This window comes from Mastomys coucha, unplaced genomic scaffold (assembly GCF_008632895.1).
Source record: "Mastomys coucha isolate ucsf_1 unplaced genomic scaffold, UCSF_Mcou_1 pScaffold15, whole genome shotgun sequence".
Taxonomy (NCBI): domain Eukaryota; kingdom Metazoa; phylum Chordata; class Mammalia; order Rodentia; family Muridae; genus Mastomys; species Mastomys coucha.
In genome coordinates this window covers 151,570,930-151,579,390 of record NW_022196897.1, presented here as the reverse complement: position 1 = coordinate 151,579,390, position 8,461 = coordinate 151,570,930, and the positions used below count along the sequence as shown (strand labels likewise).

General features: G+C 49.6%; 1 long non-coding RNA gene across 1 annotated transcript in view; it reads left to right on the top strand.

Annotated features, from left to right (window-relative positions):
• The first annotated feature begins 4,751 nt into the window (after positions 1-4,751).
• Positions 4,752-8,461, top strand: part of LOC116092536 — a 5,850-nt gene continuing 2,140 nt past the window's right edge. Inside the window, exon 1 of the long non-coding RNA XR_004119300.1 lies at positions 4,752-4,847. This is a non-coding gene — a long non-coding RNA (uncharacterized LOC116092536). The remainder of the gene's footprint in view (positions 4,848-8,461) is intronic.

Here is an 8,461-nt window from a genome sequence, read left to right as displayed (position 1 = left end):
CTGCAGGTGTTTCTGTCTTTTGGAAGCACAGAGTCTCAAGGCACAGCCCAGGTTGCTCTTGAACTCGATCTTTGGAGTTTGGGGATTATAGACCTGCACCATCATGACAGCACTATCTATGTTTATTATCTAGCGTGATCATTGCCTTGACTCCTGCTGGCCCCAGAGCCCGCTCTGGGAGGTAGGAACACTTCTGAGCTGAGTGTAGGCCTGAGATGGTGGGAGGCAATGCCAGGGGCAGAGGAGGGAGAGGAGGAGGAGGGAGGGGCTGCTCTGCCTCCCTCCCTCCCAGGCCTGCTCTGCTCAGGCATCCCCCGGCCTCACCCCTTACCAAGCTGCCCCCTCTCTGACTTGCCACCCTGAGCCTCTCTCAACTCTTCTCTGAGATTCCCCTGTAGGTCCCTGCCTCTCACTCTACCAAGGTCTTCTGTGACCTAGGCCAAACATCCTCAGCCAAGCCAGATTCAGGTCCTCATCTTCTCACCCCTAGTGGGTCGGTGGGGACAGCCTGGCCTGCTGAACATCCATCATGTGTCCCAGGTTACACAGTTATACAGGGTACAATTGTGGGGTACAGGAGGACCCAGACCTCTTGCCGTTCCCTCAGCAAGGGTAACCATACAGGATAGCTGTGAGCACATAGCTCCAGGAACTGACAACTGGGGACCTTAGTCCCTGCCTTAGTTCTGTGGCTATGTCCCTACACGTATCTGGTGTCCTGCTTGGGATGCAGGGGTATGAGTGCCAGCTGTTGGATGGAGATAACGTGGAATGTGATTTAAGTCCCTTCCCCCTCAGGTGCTGAGGACTGCCCCGGGTCAGGCCAACAACACTGAATTCTGCTAGAATGACGTCACTGCCTCATCTTCTGCCAGATAGTTTCAGAATTCAAGAAAAACCGAACTGAACCCAGTGGCTGGTACAACCGGTATCTCTGACGGATGGCAGAGGGGGGGCGTGCACTGGGTGAGGGGCAACAGCCAAACTCCAGGAAGTGGGACAGAGGACCACCATCCTCCAAATGAAGCCAAGTGACACATCGCTGTCTGAGTTTTGAGTTTCCGGCCCCTCCCGCCAGTATGCGAGAACCTGGGTGCTCATTTAAAAGGGGAAAACCACATTACCGTTCTCCACGCAGATCTGAGCTTCCATTTTAATTTGCCTTCATTATCTCCCTCTCTTATTAAGCATGGTAAATCTGTTTTGTGTTTTCATTATTCCATTAGCTGGAAGAGACTCATCAGTAATGTGGGGAGCTCCCGACACAAATCTTGCAATTTTCATGCGAGCAATGCAATAATTGGCTTAAGTCCCTATTCTGCGGAGGCCGCAGCTCACAATTAGAGAAAGCAGCGTGATTGGAAAACGAGTTAGAATTGATTGGATTTCAGGGGAAACCGGGTTTGGAATGTGTTAATTGCATTCTGCCTAAACACGGGCTCTAAATGAAGCAGCCAGAGATTTGGGAAAATAACAAAATCTTCTTTAGAAATGGCCCCAAATTACTTAATAGGATGGGAGAGATCTGATTAAGACGGACACTAAAGGCCTTGCTGTGTTTTGAAGCAGCAGGCTGAAATTCTTGTCTAGGAGACTCAGAGAGAAGAGGCACAAACTTAAGCCATTTTGCTGCCTGGCTAGGTCTGGGAGTCAAGTGTTCCTTCCAGGGTCTCTTCCCCTATGTCCCACCAACGACCCATTAGCAAATATTGTGAATTCACATTTTAAACACTTGCAGGTCAGCACTCCATCGGGCCTGTGCTACCACAGGGGGCCAGCCATCACCAACCTGACTTCCTGGCCTCCGCCCAGGCTCCTAATGTTTCTCTTTCATCATGATGCCTCTTACCTGAACAGCAGCTAGGGCAGCCTGTGACCTGCCCATGGCTGCCATCTGGCTCCGGAAACCCCGGCCTTACTGAGGTTCAGGGCCCTGCCTGTCCTGTCCACCAGGGATGCCTAGATCCTTTGTGATCTCTTCCACTTCCATCCTTTTTTCTTATTTTTATTCCTTCCTGATCCAGTCACACAGAGCCACTTTAAGGACCCTTGCTTCTCATGGTAGTCGGATCTGGGCTGTCCCTAGCTTGATCACCTGGCTAACTCCTCAGCTTCCCCTCAGTCTTAGCTGCTTCATGACCCGCTTCCTCTCATTCATGACCCACTCCCTCTCATTTTTCCTCTTGTAGGAATTGAAGGGGAAATATTAGTGGGAAAGTGTTGACTTGTGTGACAGCTTCTTTAGCCTCCAGGGTTCTGGGTCTCCTCCTCCATTCTTCATAGATGAGCAGAGACACACTGCTGCCCACTGACAAAACTTCCTGGTCACAACCGCTTGGTCCAAAGTTGACTAATCAAAGTTTTACTTGGGAACATAGGGCATAATATAAGATCCAAATGTCAAAATACCCACAGCTATCTACTTGCCTGAAACTTTAACATAGAGACTAAGGTAAGAAGATCTCAAGGTCAAGGTAAGGCTGGCTCTCACAGTGAGACCTTGTCCCAAAACATGGAAGGTGCACATTTTAGTCCTGGTGCCTTTTTAGGTCTCTTTCTTTGTTCTTTCTTTGTTTCTTCCTTTGCTTCTTTGTTTCTTTGTTTCTTTCTTTGCTTCTTTGTTTCTTTGTGTCTTTCTTTCCTCTCTCTCCCTCCCCCCTCCCCTCCTCCTCCTCATCTTCCTCCTTCTCCTCCTCCTTCTTCTTCCCCTTCCCCTTCCCCTTCCCCTTCTCCTTCTCCTTCTCCTTCTCTTTCTTTTTTGAGACAGGGTCTGAAGTATCTCAGGCCAGCCTTAAACTCACTATGCAGCTAACAATCACTTTGAGCTTCTTATCTTCCTGCCTCCACTTCCCAGGCATTGGGATAGCAGGGGTGTATCACCACTCCCGGATTTATGTGGTGGCAGACATTGAAGCCAGGGCTTCATTCATGCCAGGCAAGCTATATATTCCTTTCTTAATCCTTTTTGCTTGCTTGCTTTGATTCATGATTCTGCATAAAGGGATGTATGTGCTGCTAAGCACGTGTGGAGCAGCACCTGGTTCATTTGCCCCTTCACCTATCCGCAGCATCCCTGTGCCCCATGGGAGGGACCCACATCCCACAATGTGTCTTTCTAAGATGTTGCATTTGCGTTTGTATTTCTGTGACTTCTGATACCATACCTGTTACCTTGTTCCTTGCTGTGTTCAAACACTTGACAAGAAGGATTTATTTGGGCTCACACCTTGAGGAGATTCGGTCTATCATGGTGGGTAACACACAGTGGCAGGAACTGGGGGCTGCAGACCACATACCCTCTGTAGCCAGAAAGCACAAGAAGGACAGGAAGTGGGATCAAGTTGCAAAATCCCAAGGCCCTCCTCCATTGACTCACTTCCTTCAGAGAAGCTCCACCTGATAAAGGTCCCATAACCTTCTGAAAAGCAGTTTACACACAAGAGCCTGTGTTCTCTCTGTGTCTCTCTGTCTCTGTCTCTCTCTGAAGAAGGATAGGAGAAAGTGAAGGTGGTTGAAGAAGAGGAGGAGGAAGAGGAAGAAGAAAGAAGAAGAAGAAGAAGAAGAAGAAGAAGAAGAAGAAGAAGAAGAAGAAGAAGAAGAAGAAGAAGAAGAAGAAGAAGTAGCAGCAGCTGCCTCCTCAGGGAAATGTTTCTAAACCAGCCCCACCTCAGCCCTGCTCAGGAGCTTTGAGAAGCCAGGGTCTCCAAGGGCTGCAACCAACCGACATCCCAATTCTGGTGAAGCGAAACTTGAAGAGTCTCACCTGTACCTGAGGCTTTCGATGACAGCAGCAGTTACACACACTAGCTAGATGATGCCCAGTGGCTGACATTTTCACCCAGCCACACTGGATTCCTCTGCACAGGAGCCACAGACAGCATCTGAAGGCACGGGCGCTCACCCTGGCTCTTCTCTTTCCCTCTCACCTTATTCTAGTCACTGCCACTTTCTGACAGACAGATGACAGCGAGCATGTGTCTGTCATGGGCCCTTCACATGTGTTGTTCAGGTCCCCTGAACATATCAGACATGGCTCAGTGGCCTTTTCTTGTCATTTTTTTCATCCTTGGTCTTTCTCCCAGCCATTTCTACCCAGGGATTCTGTTCTCTCTATTACACTTACCTGTCTCAGAATTCCCCTTTTAAAATAAAAGTCCCGACTCATTTAGTTTGCTGTAGTCATTTCTCTCCATGAATATCTATCCTTTCAAGCATTTTTAATTGCCCCAAATGAACAGCTTCATTGTGCAGCTCTGTATCCACACATGTGTTTCGTACTTTACACATCTGTCTGTCTGTCTGTCTGTCTGCCGTCTATCTCTCTCTCTCTTTTTTTTTTTTTTAGGAGAGAAAATTCCACCAAACCCAGCCGCCTTCCTGTGCCATGCTCAACACTGTGTTGCCAGCATTTGGCCAGAGCCAAGCATGCTGTCTGTGTGTGCTCAGTAAGGAAGCCGTGGAGCACTCACACCTACAGAGCCCCAGGCGCAGGACAGCCCAGCTCGAGCTTCCCTAGACATGTCAGCTCCTGGGCAGCCTGGAAAAAAGCAGATTCTGAAGCAGCTATGGCTGTTTCAAGATTGTACATGGCTTTGAGCTGCTGGGTCATGGTGATGGTGGTGGTGGTGGTGGTGGTGGTGGTGGTGATGATAATGATGATGATGATGATGATGATGAAGGTGGTGATGGTGATTATGATGACCGTGATGATGTCAAAGGCAATGGTTATGATGATAAAAGTGCCATACTGGTCCTGGGTCATGGGAGAAGCAGCAAGCACTTGCCCACTGAAACTATCATACATTTATCCCAAAACAGAACCAGTCCAAAGGGGACTTTTTAAAAAGGTAAAAGATCTGTGCTTTACGGGAGGGGGCTGGACCCCAACACCTTCATATTCCCAAAGCTAATGCTATTGCTAACATTTGGCTCCTTACTGTAGACTCTGAAGCAGAGGTGCCCCGGGGGCTTTCCTCTAGCTTTCCAAGTAGGACTGTCTACAATCCCAGGGATTCTGGGACCTACTGCATTGGGCCAGCCACATGGCAACATAATCCCAACTCAAACCGCCACCCTCTGAGAGCTACCCAGGTCCCTCCAGGACGTAATGGGTGGGTCTGGGACATAACTAACGGGTGGGTCTGGGACATAACTAAAGGGTGGGTCTGGGACATAATGGGTAGGTCTGGTGGAATCCTCTTAGCAGCAGAGGGTGCTTTCTTAGGTCAACTCTGCACTTGGCCAGTATGAGCTGATGAACCTGGAAAACAAAGTGGGAAGAACTCTGTGGCCTCCCCTACCCAGTGACCTATGGGAATCTCTAAGATGATAACAAACAGGGCCGGCCCTTCCTGGAGAGCCTTCTAGAGCCCAAGGCAGGCCTCGTTGGAGAGCTCGCGTTCCCTCTGAGCTCTTAGGGTGGTTCGCTACTGAGCTGCTATTCCCGAATCTCACTTAACGTCTCTCGGTCTCCCTCACTCTGCAGATCTATGCAGGGCCCAACCCCAGGGCCTCGCAGCTTCTCCATTTCCGGTGGCACTGAGTGCCACTGGAGCGGACCCCAGGTGCAGAACAGAGCCTGGGTCTGGTTTCTCTCACCAGCAGCCTCGGTCAAAGCGAGCAAGTCAGGAGAGCCAGAGAGTGGCTTGTAAACGCATGCCTGCTGTGGTTGCAGGGTGAGGATGGAGCCCGAGCCCAGGCCTGGATCCGACAGAGGCAGTTCCTCTGTGGTGCTGAGAGTGATGTTTCCCAGTTGTGGTTCATTTTGCCATCGAGAGAAGTGGAGAGACCAGGAGTTCTGCATGAATGCTCCCCGGGGTCTGAGGTTGCAAGGCAATTTGGAAGAATTTTCAAGCAACTAGGTTATGCATGACGGCTGGAAGCAGGAGCCAGTTGAATCGGGCCCCCTCCCCCACAGCCAGGACCACCAGTCTATGTCCACTTGGAGAGAAGGGGGAGTAATGAGGAAAAGGGAGAAGGAAGAGGGCCGTATCAGGGTGTCTCAGGTGGAAGCAGACTCAGTCAAATGGAGTTGGACAGAGCGGGTGGGTGGGGAACAGGGAATGGGTTAACCCTGGGGTCTGTTAATGCTCCAAAGGTGGAAGCTGACAGGGTTAGGGTAATGTCACGGTCACCTCTGAGCCTTGGGGCAGAGGCAGCTGCCCTGAGGCTATTCTGCCGGGCAGAACAGTTCCTACTCAAACCCCAGCTCTTCCTTCCACTAAAGCTCGCCTCCCACCAGGGAACCCCACAGGTGAGTGAGCCTCTGGCTCCTAGAAGGTAGAGACAGAAGAAGTAATGAAGAGGCTGGCCCAAGGTCCCCCATGATGCTCATGCTGGCAGGGAGTGCGATTGTCACCTGTCACTGTTTCTATGCTATCAATCTATTTTGTCCTATAGGCTTGGCACCTGCTGTGTCTTACCTGGGATCATTTGGATGAGACTGGGTTTCTTTTTGAATTTATTTATCTTATTGTTTTATGGACACGTGTGTTTTGCTGGCATGAATGTGTGCACATCCTATGAGTGCCTGTGCCTGCATAGGTCAGAGGAGGACGTCTGACTAGAGTTACAGAGGGTTGTGAGCTGCTGTCTAGGTTCACGTGGGAATCAAACCAAATTCCTCTGAAGGAATAACAAGTGCTTTAAACTGCTGCACCAACTTTCTAGTCTGGAGTTGGGACCGGAGTTTGTTTGGAGACAGGGTCCCATATAGTCTAGGCTGGCTTCAAACTCAGTATGTAGCAAAAGGATGGCCTTCACTTACCATACTTTGTGCAACACAGTTATTTTCTATATGTCACATTTTCCTCTCTTTAAGCTATGCTTACGGACCAACAATTTGGTTTCAAGACCAACTTCCCAGCTCATAGCCCAGTTGTGAAAATCAGCAGCCTCAGGGGAAACATGGGGGGGAACAGGACCCACGGTGAATGGTAGGCCTGGATGAGGGCGATTTTCTTGCCTCTAGAGACTACAGGTCTCCAGACCTACAGCAGAGGATTCTGATTTTTAAAGTGATCTATAAACAGAATAAAGCTTAATGTCTCACCTTGTTTGAATGTCACCCTCTGCTGTCCATGGCCTGTATGACGCTAGGTAGACCAGTTGGCCACTCAGCCTTGGCACCAACTTATGTAAACAGGGGAAGGGTAATCATGTTCTGACCTTTGTTCTTGCTGAGTGTGGCCTAGAGGTGGGGCCTGGGGACTTCCTGGGCCCAGCCCTTCTATTAGCATTCATCTCACCGAGTAACTATGGGGTGGTCTGGTCTCTATTTCCAGGGGACTTCCAGAATCTTCTAAGTGTTTTTGCATGGGACCTGATGCCACATATGTAGACATCCCTGCTGGAGATGTAGAAATGCATACCCCAGAACAGTGCACACCCCAGAACAGTGCACACCCCAGAATAGTGTACACCCCAGAATAGTGCACACCCCAGAAAAGTGCACACCCCAGAATGGTGCACACCCCAGAATAGTGTACATCCCAGAATAGTGCACACCCCAGAATAGTGCACACCCCAGAACAGTATACACCCCAGAATAGTGCATACCCCAGAGCAGTGCACACCCAGAACAGTATACACCCCAGAATAGTGCACACCCCAGAGCAGTACACACCCCAGAATAGTGCACACCCCAGAACAGTGCACACCCCAGAACAGTGCACACCCCAGAACAGTATACACCCCAGAACAGTATGCACCCCAGAACAGTATACACCCAGAGCAGTGCACACCCCAGAATAGTGCACACCCCAGAACAGTGCACACCCCAGAATAGTGTACACCCCAGAATAGTGCACACCCCAGAATAGTGCACACCCCAGAATAGTGCACACCCCAGAATGGTGCATACCCCAGAACAGTGCACACCCCAGAATAGTGCACACCCCAGAAAAGTGCACATTCCAGAATAGTGTACACCCCAGAATAGTGCACATTCCAGAATAGTGTACACCCCTGAATAGTGCACACCCCAGAATAGTGCACCATTCCAGAATAGTGGTTGAATATGAAGGACAATCAGAGGCCTTTTTCTATTATTCATTTACTGATTTTTTAAATTTATTTTTAAATTTTTTTTATTTAGTTGGTCGGTGTGTATATTAGTTACTTTCCTGTTGCTGTGATAAAAATACTGTGATCAAGACCAGCTTGCAGTTCCTGAGGGGTAGAGTCCGTTTCGGGGGAAGGCATAGCGGCAGGCAGAGATAGGCCCCACAATGAGAGCTGAAACCCGGCTGGTCGTATTTCATCCCAATGCAAGGGTGAAAGATGAGAGACAGGAAGTACAACTGGGCTATCTCAAAGGTCACCCCTGATGATGCACTTCCTCTGTACCTTCTGAAGGTTCTGTAACTCCCTTAAACTGCACCGCCATGGGGGGACCAATGTTCAAACACATAAGCCTATGGGGGCACACTTCATTTCAACTAGTGTGTGTGTGTGTGTGTGT